Here is a 16,022-nt window from a genome sequence, read left to right on the forward strand (position 1 = left end):
CAAGAGGGATTAAAATGAGTTTGGATTTTTACAAATCCAACCTGCAGAATCTACTGCAGAGCACCCCCCTCAGGGCGTGCAGAATCCGTGGAGTTTTGGATGATTTTTTTACTTTACTTTTTTTATGTTCCCACCAAGAGCACCTCGGAAAGTGGCAGAACACAGAGCAGGGCATCAAATGCTGAATTCAGATCCTTTGGCTAAACTGTTTCCAAGCCATGTAGAGTCAGTTTTATAGATCATACCAACACTTTGAGATGTGCTTGGAAACAAACCTAGCACAAGTAAAAAGAACTGGTGTGATATGTTCTGAAATGTGAACCCCAGAAATCACTTTAGCTGCTGCAATTTGCACCAACTGGAGGTTCAAAACACTCTTCCAGACCAACTCCATGTAGAGCACATGAGGGTAGTGCAGTCTGGCTGTAGCCAAGCTGTGAGTGACTGTGGCCAAATCTACCTGATTCAAGTGCCAATGCCATACACGATGAATCTGAGCAAAGGCGCTCATGGCTACAGCTGGTTCAAGGAGCAATCCTCCCCTGGTCCTTCAAGGGGAATGCAACCCCATCAAGCACAGACTGCATTTCCAAGCCTGGAGCAACTCTCCTAATGGCCAAAAGCACTTCTGTCTTATCTGGATAAAGCTTCAGTTTATTAGCCCACATCCAATCCTTGCTACTCCCAGAAAAGAGTTCAGGAGGAGCCCACAACATGGCTTCCTGATGCCCATGATGTCTGAGAAGGGGAAGCATACATGCATATAGACTTCTCCTTCCACAGGCTTCCATGGGACCTGGGACCCTACAGGATAAGGGCTACCACTCCCATGGAAGCCTACACAGATAGAAGTCTATAAGCATAAGCTTACCATTTTCAGATCTCTATGCTCAACATGTGGACCTGGGGAGGAGGGCTTGGGGGGTCAGTGGTACAGCCCTATTGCCCCTTCTGTGCATGGACCCCCCCTTTATGCAACTGAATACATGAAGGGGGTTAGTTCCCCAGTTCCATAGTTTGTCATCATCATTAGATATCTAAAGTCAATATGCAGCTGCCTCCACCTGCTCAGATCCTTAGCCACACTAAACATATTCAAGAGTAAGAGGTACTGGAGCAAAATACTTCCAAATTACAGACATGAACCATGTACAGAATCACATACAGAAGGTAGTTTCTACTATACAGAGGGATTCCAGTTTAGATGCTGCTTGTCACTATTGCCTGTAGAGGGAAACCAAACCCTATGGTCAATAGTGGAAAATAGTTTCCTAATGTGGTTTAAAATATTTAGACAGGTTAAGTCCATGCTAGGTATTAGTATACACTGATGGATCCCATGGGGTTGAGAAGATTAAAGGTTTGTTTCATGTATAAGAGTCAGAATACTAATGCAACACAATGAAAACACATTCAGCTCTCAGAAGGACTGCACAGACTTTCAAAGATTTCAATCTACAATGGGTTCCTAATTATTATCATAATGACTTTCTAGAAATATTTCTTTCAAGTATGGTGAGCGGGGTTTTTGAGGGGGAAAAAAGCAATTTCTTTTGTTCTGAAAAATAAGATAAAATGTCAAGGATGATATTTTAAGATAATAATTTTAATTAACCTATAACTGATCGCATGGCCTGTAATTCACCGGGGGCACAATAGGGGTGACTTTAGCAACATTGTTGTAAAAGAGCTTTGTGCATTAGTGAAGTGGTGGGATGGTGTCATTTTGCTTGTGGAGTAACAATTTGAAGTGAGAAGAAAAGAAAGCTGGGATGAATGTTTAATTACACTACTGCACACTGCTGTGCTTGTTTATAGTCCTACTCAGTATTGAACAGCTGAAGTTTAGCTATGGCGCTTTATGTTATGTTATGTTAGGTTAATTACAACCCTCCGAAAGGGTGATATTGGAAGATGTACAGAAATGATTTTGCTTTCTTTTCTTTTTTTAAAAAATGTGATATAATGTAACTGTACTCAAATGAATATATAGTTTCACTACCAGAAAATAACAAACTGGTGAAAAACGAAACAAACAAAAACCTGCCTTATCCACTTTTTAAATCTTTGATATAGACAGTCTGACACATATGTCACTTAGCTAGCTATGTTTGCTGGATAATCATCATGCCAGTTAACGCATTTGCTTCCCTCCTCTTCTAGTTTTTCTTCTTCAAAAATATTATAGATTTGGGTCAGCTAGGGCTTTAGAAATATTACTGCAGAAATCCCCCCTCCCCATACTTACACATCTGAGCTGGACATTCCAAATCTCTCACCCTGTTAGATAGAAAATAATAAATTAATTGGTGTGCCCTTTATGTAATTGCCCAAGACATAAAGTCTTTAATAATATTTTACAGTCCCTTGCTAGTGGGTCTATCCTAGAACAGATCTATTTTTTTTCTTGTGGGCAGTGATCCATATATTACACTTGGGGTTGCAAAATTCACTTTGGCTGCAAATAAAATCTGAGCCCAGTATATAAAAGATCATGGGGTGATTTGCGCCTTTGTTCATCTGACCTGCTATTAAGTGTTTTTAAAAATGGTTTATAGTTTGAGTTTTGAATATTTCATTCTAATCTTTAAAAGTCCAGGGTGGATTTATTTAATTTATTTTGATTCTTGTGTGTGTGTGGGTGGAGGGGAGGGTCTTGTTACTTTGCTGATTTTACATATTATATATATATATATATATATATATATACACATACATACACACACACACACACATGTATGTATATATGTATCTCTGTATTTCAGTCAATTGGCTACCAGCAATCAATTGTATATCAAATTAATGAGTGAATAGTGGGCTGCCTTTAATGTGGTCCAAATCTTGCTTCTTGAGAATGAGGCAGTTGCCTCAGTCTGTGTCATGGTAGAGCTGGCACTGCGCAGCTGTGTATTATAATTCTCTCTAAATTCTTCCAAGCAGATACTGAAACCTTTGACGCCAATGAAGACTTCATTTTTAAGCACTCCCCCCCCCCACTGTGTGGGGGAATTTAAGAAATAAATGCACTGTGTGTGGGGAAACAGTTTAATCCTGCCCTCGTTGTGTGTGTTGGTACCAGTGGCAGCTGGTGACTCAATTTCCAGAGGGGCTGTGATTCCATTCAGGGTTTTAGTTACCTCTAAAACTCTAATGGCACTATCCAATGTGCTCAAAGGTGCTTGCAAAGCTCTGAACCCATTTTGGGGATATGGTTCAGCACCCTGGATAGCACCTTTCAGCACCTCGGATAGCACCTTTCAGCACCTTGGATAGCACCTAGAGTTTTGGTTGGTGGTAACTAAACCCCTGAATGGAAACACAGAGGCCGCTCCAGGACTGGAGTCACCAGCTGCCACTGGGTGATCCAAATCTGAATTTGGGCTATGTGCACTTACTCTAGAGTAAAAAAAGAAAGAAAGCATTTATCCTCAGCTATATGGTGCACAATTTACATAATCCATAGTTTGAGCTTCATGTCTGGTATAGTGTTCCAAGTGGAGTATTGGCTTGCTTGGGATACTGCACGATATATTGGGGATGTGCAAATTCACCCCTGTCTGGGTTCTCCAGATGCCTGCCCAGCCCCTATCCCCACTCACCGGTCCCCAAACTGCGCTCGAGCCCCTCCCATGCTCGTCAAGCAGCCTGCACTCACCCCAGAGGCCTCGTCAAGTTCTCTGGTCACCATTAAAAAAAAAAGGCATCTGCAAAAATGTGCAAGTTTTTTATATGCAAAAATGCACATTTTGTGAATGCGCATATTCTCATGTCTAAAATGCACATTTTTGTGAAGGCACACATGTGTGTGTGAAAATGCGCATTTTTGGAAAATGCATATTTTCGTGCATACACAAATATGTGCATTTGCAAATTTATGCATTTTTGTGATTGCCATTTTATTTCTCCAAAAATGGTGACTGCAATGCTCAATGAGGCTTCCTGGGTGAGGCCAAGCCATTCGCCAAGCATGGGCAGGGGGCAAGCATGGATAGAGGCTCAACGAGCAGGGCTTAGGGGTGCAGGCAGAAGTGGCTCCACCAGATTCCTGGACTGAATTGGGCGCCCGCACCATCCCTATGATATATACTGTGTGAGCTAAGACTGAGATTCTAAAATGTAGCCATGCAGAGAGACTGAGACATTAAAAAGGGGCTCACCTTTCAGTGGTGGTGCCTCATCTGTTGAATGTCCTCCCCGGGGAAGCCTCCCTAGTACCTACGTTGTGGTCTTTTGGGTACCAGGTGAAGACCTTTTTCTTTTCCCTGGCATTTTAAAAATAGATTTTAGTCCTTTAAGGTCTTAGGACTTTTATTCTGCTGCTGGGGTTTTAGTGTGGATTTTGTGCTGCACTGCTGTTGTTTTAATCATTTACTGCTGGTTATATCTTGGTTTTATTATGTGCTGTTTTTATCATTGCCTATTGCTTTGGATTTTATGTTTTTAATTCACCTGTATATTTGCCAAAGAACTCTGGTTGTTGGGGTGGACTATAAGTGTAAGAAATAAGACAGAATAAAATAAGTTGGGTGCCAGTCTGAAACACAAAGCCCACTGCTCTGATTATAGGTGACCTTTCAACAGCAGTTTGAAACCAGCTTAGAATCATAGAATCATAGAACATAGAATCATAGAACAGTGGGGTTGGAAGGGGCCTACAAGGCCATCGAGTCCAACCCCCTGCTCAATGCAGGAATCCAACCAGAGCATCCCTGACAGATGGCTGTCCAGCCTCGTCTTGAACGCCACCAGTGTGGGAGAGCCCACCACCTCCCTAGGTGCTCCCTAGGAATCTGCAGCTGATCGAGACCACTTACCTCTGCTCCAGGAGGACTGGAGGAGGAACGGCACTTGGCTGCTTCTTTCCAGTCAGAGCCGTTCGCCTCCTCCCTGTCCCTGCCAGTGCCATGTCTTTTCTTTAAAAAAAAAAAAAAGGCGATCAGCAGGATGTGCCCACAGACTTAGACACAAATAGAGTCATGAATCTTGCATATACAAGTCTATGTGTCCATAGGCTTATACGCAAGATTCACAGCTCTATTTTGCATATAAGTCTATGGGCACATCCTGCCGATTGCCATTTTTTGTTTTTTAAAAGAAGAAAAGACATGGCAATCGGCAAGAACAGGGAGGAGGTGAATGGCCCTGGCTTGCAAGAGGGAAGGTAAGCAGCCCCCAAGCCGGTCCCCCCCCCTACGGAATCCTCGCAGAGTGGAGCCGCTGTGGAAGATTCCAGGGGTGGTGGAACGGATCACCTCCCCACCCCCACAGATTCCCCACCGGAACAGATGGTGGGGAATCTGTACACCCCTAGCCTCCATGAACTCATTTTCTCAGAATGTGACTCAAGCCCTGTTCAGGCATTCATCAGAACATGTGAGGTCTTAAACTGTGTAGGGGGAATGTGTTCCTGCCTGCTGGCCTTACCCCCTCTGTCTCTGTGGGCAGAAACCCCCTCCCCCTCTGTCCCTGGTCCTGTCATGTCAAGTGGCAAAGTCTGAAGGAATTTTCTACTCATGATTGCTGGAACATGAGTAGAACACTTCACTCAATCAAAGTCCCCAATTGCACGGAGAGTCCTGAGATGTTCAAGTGAATATGAGTAGAACACTGCTTCAGACCTCAACAGAGAGAGTAGGATATGGGGTGCAGTGCCAGCATGTGTAGCCCCATCCATCTACCCAATTCAGACCATCCCATGTTCAGGCAAATGCCTGAACAGGCCTTAATCCTGACAAAAAAAAATCCCCCCAGAGCTCATTTTCTTTGACTACTAAGTTATATATTGCCAATTCAACAAAACTGAATGAGGATCAGAGTTTATTAAAGTGAGTTTATCATAATAAAGTAGTAGTTATTAGTTAAGCAAATGAAGGAATAAAGACAATAACATTGTTATTTATTAATTATTTTTCTTCATTAGGTAGTTCTAACCCACCAGTCCACAGATAGGGTTTGTTCAGTGGTGATAATAATATTTGCCAATGTTGCATGCTGTCCAAAATGTGTGGTTAACATTACTCTCATGTTGGGATGTGCAAACTGACCCCCATCAAGGTTCTCTGGACTCCTGCCCAGCCCCTGCCCCCTCCTGCCAGTGCCCGGACTGCACTCGAGCCCCTCCCACTCTTACGAGCAGCTCGCACTCACCCCAATGGCCTCCTCGAGCTCCATGGTTGCCATTTCTAAAAAAAATAAAATGGCAATTGCAAAAATGCGCATATATTTGTATGTGCAAAAATGCACATTTTGTGAATGCACATATTCTCATGTGTGAAATGCACATTTTTGCAAAGGTATACATTAGCGTGTGTATGAGAATGTGCATTTTTTGTAAAATATGCATTTTTGCACATACGCAAATATGAGCATTCACAAAATGCGCATTTTCACGTGTGCGCAAATGAGCACATTTTTGTGATTGCCATTTTATTTCTCAGAAAATGGCAACTGCAAAGCTTGACAAGGCTGCCAGGGTGAGTGCCGGCCGTTCTCCAAGGACAGGCAGGGGGCGAGTAGAGGCAGGGCTCAGCAAGTGGGGCTTGGGGATGCAGGCAGGAGCAGGCCAGGTCTGCTGGATTCCCAGACTGAATCGGGTGCCCGTGCCATCCCTACTCTCATGATCAGCTTGATTGATTTGAAGTCTGACATGATTAATATTACCATAATGTATAGTTTTGGTGACTGTGTGATGCATAAAGAGTAGAGTTCAAATTCATGTATATCCTATTGTTATATTTCCCCCAGTTGTTTAGATGTCTTGAACAATGTCTATAGTGTTCAGTCCCCAGGACTCTGATTTGCCTCCCCATGAGCTGGCCTGACTCTATCAGCATCATGTCAGGCGAGTTCACAAATTTCCAGTTTGTTTATTTTTTCCCTTTAACTAGGCATTTATGTAAATTGTGCCCACAACTTGCCCATTTTGTGGATACTGCAGCCATAATTTCCTTAATTTGCGCATATTTTGGCTGTGATATACTCAATTTGCACAGATTGTGGGTGCAGTATGTGCAAATTAAGTATATTATGGCTGAAATGTGGGCAGATTAAGTAAATTACAGCCACAATATGCATAAAATAGGCAAATTGCAGGTGTAATTTACATAAATGCTGAGCTAACTTAAGGGGGGGAAATGCCCCCCCAACCAAAAACCAAATGGAGGTGAAGCCTAGCTTCATCCTGCCTTTTCCAGCCTTCCTCTCCTCCCCCCACAGACATTGGAGCCTGGCCAGGTGACAGAAGCAGCCGGACTAGGAAATGCCTTTCAGTGGGCTTCAGCACAGCTATTTGAGAGGGTCAATACACATGTAGACAGGGGTGATCCAGTAGATATTGTTTACTTGGACTTCCAAAAGGCTTTTGACAAAGTCCCTCACCAAAGACTCCTGAGCAAACTTAGCAGTCATGGCATAAGAGGACAGGTGCTCTTATGGATCAGTAACTGGATAAAGAACAGAAAGCCAGAGAGTAGGAATAAATGGTAAATTTTTCCAAAGGAGGGAAGTAAATAGTGGGATCCCACAGGGACCTGTATTGGGTCCAATGCTTTTCAACTTGTTCATAAATAATCTGGAATTAGGAGTGAGCAGTGAAGTGGCCAAGTTTGCAGTTGACACCAAATTAATTAGGGTGGTCAAAACAAAAAGGGATTGTGAGGAGCTCCAAAAGGATATCTCAAAACTGGGAGGATAGGCATCCAAATTGCAAATGAGAATCAATGTAAGCAAGTGTAAAGTGATGCACAAAAAATCCCAACTTCATGTATACCCTGATGGGATCTGAGCTAGCAGCGACTAAGAGAGAGATCTTGGGGTTGTGGTGGACAGCCTGATGAAAATGTGCAGGTGCTGTAAAAAAGGCAAACTCCATGTTAGGCATAATTAGAAAAGAAATTGATAATAAAACTGCCAATATCATACTGCCCCTATACAAATCTATGGTGATATACAAATCTATGGTGCAGCCACACTTGGAATACTGTGTCCAGTTCTGGTCACCACACCTAAAAAAAGACATTGTAGAGCTGGAAAAAGTGCAGAAAAGGGCAACTAAAATGCACTAAAGGGCAGAAAAGGGCAACTAAAAGGGGCTGGAGCATCTCCCCTATGACAGAAGGTTACAACAGCTGGGATTGTTTAGGATGGAAAAAAGGAGGGTAAGGGGAGACATGAGAGAGGTGTACAAAATTATGCATGGTGTGGAGAATATGGATAGGGAGACATTTTTCTCCCTCTCTCAAAAACTAGAACCCGGGGTCATCCTATGAAGCTGATTGGTGGGAGATTCAGGACAGATAAAAGGAAGTACTTCTTCACACAGTGCATAGTTAAACGATGGAGTTCGCTACCACAGGATGTAGTGATGGCCACCAATTTGGATGGCTTTAAAAGGGGGTTGGACAAATTCACGGAGTAGAAGGCTATCGGCTTCACAGGAGAGCCAGTGTAGTGTAGTGAGAGCCAGTGTAGCGTAGTGGTGAGAGTGACAGACTGGGAGCCGGGAGATCCGGGTTCCAGTCCCCACTTGGCCATGGAAGCTCACTGGGTGACGTTGGGCCAGTCATAGACTCTCAGCCCAGCTACCTCACAGGGTTGTTGTTGTGAGGATAAAACGGAGAGGAGGAGGATAATGTAAGCCACCTTGGGTTCCTTGCAAGAGGAAAAAAGGTGGGATATAACTACAATAAATGCAATTAATAGATAGATAGATAGATAGATAGATAGATAGATAGATAGATAGTCCTGATGCCTATGTGCTACCTCCAGAACCAGAGGCAGTGAGCCTATGTACACCAGTTGCTGGGGAACGTGGGTGGGAGGGTGCTGTTGAGCTTGTGTCCTGCGTGTGGGTTCCTGGTCGACAGCTGTTTGGCCACTGTGTGAACAGAATGCTGGACTAGATGGACCCTTGGTCTGAGCCAGCAGGGCTCTTCTTGTGTTCTTATGTTCTTATGAGCTCTGGTTGTTGTTGCTGTCACCGCCCCTTTGTCCATCATCTCTTGGGGTGCCCATGCAGGGAGACCATATTGGCCCTCAGGGGAGTCACAGCAGTGGTGCAAAGGGATCACTGCCCAGGTAAAGGAGGCAAGGGCACAAGGTGGAGGGGAAAGATTCAAAGGGTGCAGGTGGTGGGGGGTGGGTTCTGATGAGTAGGGATGCTGGAGAATTCTGCTGCTAACATATTGCGGGGGGGACCATAAACAGCTGCAATTTAGGTCAAAGTCAGTACCTTACAGCCGCAAATGGTGTACAATAAGCCATTTACAGCTGTATTTTTTCCTGTGATAGGCTAATGGCACCCGCCATTAGTGTATTGCATTGTGTAAGGAGCTGGAGAGCCACTCAGCCAACTCCAGTGGATGCGTCTGGGCTCTGGAGGATTCTGTGGGGCCATGAGCAGCCCAGATTGCCCCTCCACAGACCCCCCACCCAACCAGACAGTAGAGGGTTCATATATCAATACTGATGAGTGGAGAGGCCACCTCACCTAGTTTTACTTATTTATTTATAAAATATTTGCGGGGGGGCTTTGAAGAGCTGCCTCTCAAAAATTTGACAGGAACCACTTTTCCTGCTATGGACATCCACAAGAGTTCCCAGATTTTGGGAAACAGCCTGCTGCTCAGCTCGCAAGTGCAAGTTTAGCCAGGGGCTCCAGGGAAATCTGGCAAACCCAAACAGGCAGATTTCCCTGCAACGGCCATCCCTACCATTTCGCAAACCCAAATGGGAGCAGGAATGCAATTCTTGGGAAACGTTTGTAATTCCCCAAACTCGCATTTGCATTCAAAACTTCCAAAAATTCATATGTGCAAACCTGCCAAAATTCAAATTTTTATGCTTTAGCCTACGGGGGGAATGCACATTTTTGATGGGGGAGGGAATTGCATGTGTAATTCCCTCCCCATTTCCCAATTGGAAAAAAAGGTATCCACTTTCAGGAATGCAAATGAGGTGAAAAGAGCTCTGTGGAAGAATGTTCACCCATCCTTAGTTTAAAAGCAGGGAATTTGGTTGAAAGATAGGTGTCCTCAAGCTCAAGCCTCCAAACCCAATTTCCTCAGTGAGAGCCTTTAACATGCAAGAATGAATGCCCCTCACTTATTAATTTCATTTTTAAAATTTATTTCTTACATTTTTATACTGCCCAGTGCCATGGGGGGGGGGGAGTGGCCTTGCAGGGCACTTGGTTGAGATTATCCACCTCTTCCACAGGACTGGGTGGGTGGGCAACCATGCAAAAGCTGGGAAAGCAGCAAACATCAGCAGTCATGGAAAGGTCCATGGCTCAGTGGTAGAGCACATGCTTGGCATGTAGATGTTCCCTAGTTCAATCCCCGGCATCGCTAGGTAAGGCTGGAAAAACCTCTGGCTGAAACCCTGGAGTGTTGCTGCCAGTCAGTGTTGATAATACCTGACTAGATAGACCAGTGGTCTAACTCACTATAAGGCAGCTGCCTATGTTCCTATGAGAGGTGGTGGAAAGTAACCATGGCCTTCTGGGGAAGCCCAGAGGACCAGATTGGAACCCCAGGTGGGTCAGTTTTGGCCCACAGGACTGAGGTTCAACACCCCTGCTTTAAAAGGTGACAAGGAAAGGGAAAATGGCAGCACATGGCATGCTTCATTTGAGGCCAAATCCCTTCCGTTTCAAGATGAAATGGTTTCACGAGTGCCCACCTGTCTCTCCATTTTCCTTCTCCTAACTGGTATCTCAGTTGGCTGCTCAGATTCTGCTACTCCCTCAAGTTGGATGTTCCCCATTTACGTCAACTAATCACATGTACTCATATGAGAAAGCAGAACCAGAATGTTGAAGGAAGAATTTCTAGCCTTTCATCCATCAGGAGTGCTGCTTTTTGTCGCAACACTTGCATTTTTGCACATCTGTAGCACATGCAGTTTGCTGGTTTCATTTAACCTCTAAATATGTGCAATCCTGGTAATTAATTTACCCATATTGCCAGGATGCCCTGGCAAGTTTGCTATTTTGTATGCGATGTGTACACAGGTGATCATGCATCCTGCAGAGATTCAGACTTGTTTATTCTACTGCTCTGTCTACAGACATGGAAATAATCTTTCATACTTGTAATAGCTCCAGCATAAACCATGGCCTTGCCATAAGTAAACATTTTTCCATTTGAAATATACTTTCTGGAAGGACTCAAACATATTTATTAATTTACATTTAATTAAAAGTCTTGCTTTTAGTTAAGAAATTAGTGCTGCTTATTCAGAATTACAGTATGTCATTATCACTATCTTTTAGGCACACACAGAAAAGCTTTTCCACCGGTTTCCAGTAGAACAGTCAATAATATCTCATAAATGGCAACTGCCACAAATGCAAAGGATGTATAAGCATTAAGGGCTGTTTGTGTCTGTGTCATGGCTAAAATATATCAGGAGTAATTGCAATGCAAATGTTCATGTGCAGCTGAAACTCATTTTGCACAGCTTTTAAAAAATAAGCTCATAATTTGATCTCCCTTTGGAATTAAATGTATCCCTTTGCAACCTGCTTCGACAAACCAGTGACTTCATAAAGACTGTTGTAGTGCTGTTGACAGTGATGTCAGCAGTAGCTGGTGTTTTTGTACAGGTGTAGTACAGGTAGGGATGTCCGAGAATTCCGCCACGGACCCCAATGAGGCTGGATTCCAAGAATCTGGCCCCACTGAGGCCCATGGTGGAATGGAGCACTCACCTCTGGCTCCCCTCGGAATCCATCCAGGTTGGCTCCCTCACTGCGGCAATCCTGTGGAGCCGGCTGCCAGCTCCGCAATGCTGGCGATACAGCCAGCTGCCATTGCCGTCCAATATCGCTATGTTAAGTATCCGGATGCAAATGGCATATTGGGCACCATTTGCAGCCGTAAATAGCTGCATTTAGGCTAATCCACCAGCTTTACAGCTGCAAATGGTGCCCAGTACACCATTTGCGTCCACCGTCGGGATACTTAACATAGTGATATAGCACGGAAATGGCAGCTGGCCATATTGCCAGCATTGCGGAGCCTGTGGCTGGCTCCGCAGGATCATTGTGGAGTGTAGCCGGCCTGGATGGACCCTGGGGGGAGGGGAAGGATCGCCTCCCCACTCTGCGGATGCCCCCCCAGACCTGGAGGTAAGCGTCCGCCCATCCCTAAGTACAGGACAATACTGAAAATGTGGCCAATAATTCTTGGTCTAGGAACCTGATAAATCCACAAAAGGGAAGGAATTAGGAGTTCCATCACCCTGGTTACTTGAATATACAGACATGATTTTGAAGGTGCTTTCTGTGTTTTATGCTTTGAGATCTGAAATCTGTCTTTGCTAAGATCTGCCGAATAATAAATATTTTTATTGATAATTAAGATAAACTTAAGGTGTATAATATGAAATGACCCAATCTATATTTCTCAGACTCAGGAGGGGATCAGAATGTAGGTATTTACCAGATTTTGCATTTCCCCAAATGTTGTGACATAGGTCTCATCAATTTAAACTTAGCAATTTAAGGCAGACTGCTACCCCTCCCTTTTCTGGATCTTTCTCCCCTCCCCCATGAAGGGGGGGTCTATTGGGGACTTTGGGGGAGAAGGCAAAAGTCACATGGCTTTCAGGTACTTACCATTTTATACGGTGGTAAGAGTAGTTTTTCACCCCTCCTTTGTCCTTTTCTTTAATTGTACAAAAGTTAAGCTGCCACTCCGATTGATGGCTTGCTCGCTCTCTGCAGGCCAGCTACCAAGTGCTTTGACAATGGAGCTGAGAATGCCCTTGGGCATGATGTTAAATAATTACATGGTGCCATTCCAATAGGCATTCCTGATAGAGAAAATAGGTGGGCCCAGGGGCAGCCATATCCCCCCCCCAATCAACCCCTGGGAATGATGCCATGTAATTAGTTAACGTAATTCCCAGTGACATTCTCAGCTTCACTTTTAGAGTGGTCAGGGGCCAGACTGTCTGTCAGGGTAGAAACTGAGCCCATAGAGCCCCAGAGCAGTTCTGATTCTGAGGAGGAACAGCAATTCGTGAGAGAGGAGCACTAGGGATGGCGGAGAATTTCTCCACGAATCTCCGGGAGGCTGAATGCTGATGCATTTGGCCCCCCAAAATTGGCAGAGAAATGGTCTGCCACCCCGCCACCCCCCCACCCCGGAATGGGACTTACCTCTGTCGAATGTCCCTGGCACTGGCGGCTCCCGGCGGCGGTTCGGCTGCGGTTCGGTGGCAGCAGCGGCGGCAGCCGGTCTTCCGACCGGCTGCCGCCACCGCAATTTCCCAGTAAAAAACCAAAACAAAACAACAAACGTGATAGGCTACGTAAAGGTTTACGTAGCCTATCACGGCTAGATTTCCAAAAAACACCATGATAGGCTATGTAAATCCTTACGTAGCCTATCACGGCTGACTTTGGGGGGGTGGGAAGCGCGTACGCAAATCATTTGCATTCCTTATTCGGGCACGTGTAGTCTACGTAAACATTTACATAGACTACGGCGAAAATAAGGGCAACGCAAATAGCATTGCCCTTATTTTCGCCGTAGTCTACGTAAATGTTTACGTAGACTACACGTGCCCAAATAAGGAACGTAAATGGAGGCGCCCATTGGCGCCACAATTTGCATACGTGCTTTTTCCCCCCCCCCAAAGTCAGCCGTGATAGGCTACGTATTTACGTAGCCTATCACGGCTGACTGCAGGGACGCAAACGGCAGCGGCTATGGCCGCCGCCATTTGCGTCCCGTCCTGCCAGGATGACTTGCGGCCGGAGGGACAGGGTGCCTCCCCCCCGGCCAGAATTTCAGCTGGAGGGACGGGGCACCTCCCCCCTGGCCAGAATTTCGACGGGGAGGAACGGAGCGCCTCCCCCCCACCGCGAAGCAAGCTGCGGGACCAGGTAAGTGACTTTCGTCCATCCCTAAGAGCACTCTCATCTCTCACAGGCAGAGGAGCTAGCAGAGATTCCTCCTGCCAGCATTCTTGGGATAGATAGTGCCCCTGGCAGCGAAAGAGCACTGGAGGGGGGCTTGCTGGATGCTTGGTGCAGATGCAGGGAGCAGCGCCAGATGGAGGTAGGGATGTCAGAGAATTCCGCGATGGATCTTGGTGAGGCCGAATGCCAGTGCATTTGGCCCCCTGATATCCATCGCAGAACAGCCTGCCACCCCCCTGCCCCCTGCGGATCCCCCCCGGGATGAGACTTACCTGGGGCGGATGTTTCAGACGGCAGCGGCTCCAGTGGCAGCTTCAGCGGCGGCTGGTCTTCCAACCAGCTGCCGGCGTCGCCATTTGCAGTCTGTGTTTTTTTCTTTTTTTCCCCCCCATAGACATGATAGGCTATGTAAAGACTTACGTCGCCTATCATGTCTGGGTAAAAAAAAAACCCACGTACACAAATGGCAGCGGCTAAAGCCACCACCATTTTCATTCCTTATTTTTCGCCGTCTTAGTCTATGTAAATATTTACATAGACTAAGACAAAGACAAGAAAGGGGAACGCAAATAGTGCCCAGTACACTATCTGCATTCCCCTTTCTTTTCTTCATCTTAGTCTACGTAAATATTTACGTAGACTAAGACGGCAAAAAATAAGGAACGCAAATGGCAGCGGCCGTAGCTGCCGCCATTTGCGTACGTGTTTTTTTTTTTTTTACCCAGAGCCCTCCATGGTCGGAAATCCGGCTGCAGACGGCCCTGGCCTGGGCCTGGCCTGCTGCTCCGCGGAGCTGCCGCAGAGCACAGCTGGCCATCGAGGATTCCGGGGGGGGAGGACCAGATCGCCTCCCCACGTCGAGGATTCCGGGGGGAGGGACAGAACGCCTCCCCCACCACCATAAACAGAATCCGCGAAAAGGTAAGTGACTTTCGTACATCCCTAGATGGAGGGCGCGGAAAGGAGGCGCTCCGCTCGTTTGGTGCTCAAACAATGGGTGCGTCCCGAGGACCCAAGGGAAAGAGGGAGGATCTCTCCCGAGCTCATAAGTTCAGGGTCTTCCCATGGTTCTCCTTCAAACGGGGACCGACTGCCTTACCTGGAGCTTAGGCTACTCTGCTATCTTTCCCCAGTGCTATTCCTTGCTTAGTCGCTAGTGATTAGTGTCTGAAAGAGTCATAAAGTAATAAAGGAATAAAGCCTTGGAAAGAATCCTCATCATCTGTGTCCTGAGTTGGCTATTGGAGGGAACTGCAAGAGGCAGCTAGGGCGCTCCTGACACTGTCAAGCTTTTTTATGGTTAATTTCTTCCAATAAACTAGAGTAGAGAGGTATTCCAAATGTACTGTACATTGCAGAATATGCACATCATTAGACATACAACATAGTCCTCCCATGACATTATTGTCTACTGTCACCTGCATCATGTTCCCAAATGTGAGCCTCTTATCATTTACTGTTTTCTTTCCGGGGGGGGGGGGACACAACAACTGTGGGGCATAAAATATCTTAGAATCTATTGATTTTGCCATTGGGGTGTCTTTATGTCCTCCATAAAGCAATGTTTTGGGGCTCTAAAATGTCCCCATGGCTTTTCCCAAAGAAAACTGGCCTAGGGAAGCAAGTTTAAGTACTCTGGGTGTCAGTAGCTGACACAAACCATGGGATTTCATTGGGGAATATTTACCCCACCACAGGCACATTTGTTATGGGGCTAAAAAAATACTGTACAGGGCCAAAAGTGTTTGTTCTCAGCAATAATAAAGTTCTGCCTAAAGTTTTACAGACACTTTATAATACTTTTCTAATATTTTGAGTCTGACACATACTTCTTCTGACATCACAGACACATAGTTGTTCAGGGGATATTTTACAATCCTAGGATACATTGGAAAATGGGTTGGGGACGTAAAATGCCACCACAAACATGTATGTGTGTATATTTACAAGTTCTGCATGAGAAAAAGGAGACAATAGAACAAACTACCTGCACCAACTTGTAATGTTGAAAGTAACCCCTGAAATTTCACCCACCATATGAACATCTGCAACCCAATCTTCAGGGAGGGTTGTCTCCCCCCGCAACTCTCCA

This window comes from Heloderma suspectum, chromosome 3 (genome assembly GCF_057233095.1).
Source record: "Heloderma suspectum isolate Gila_16-S chromosome 3, 16-S_ref, whole genome shotgun sequence".
Classification (NCBI taxonomy): Eukaryota; Metazoa; Chordata; class Lepidosauria; order Squamata; family Helodermatidae; genus Heloderma; species Heloderma suspectum.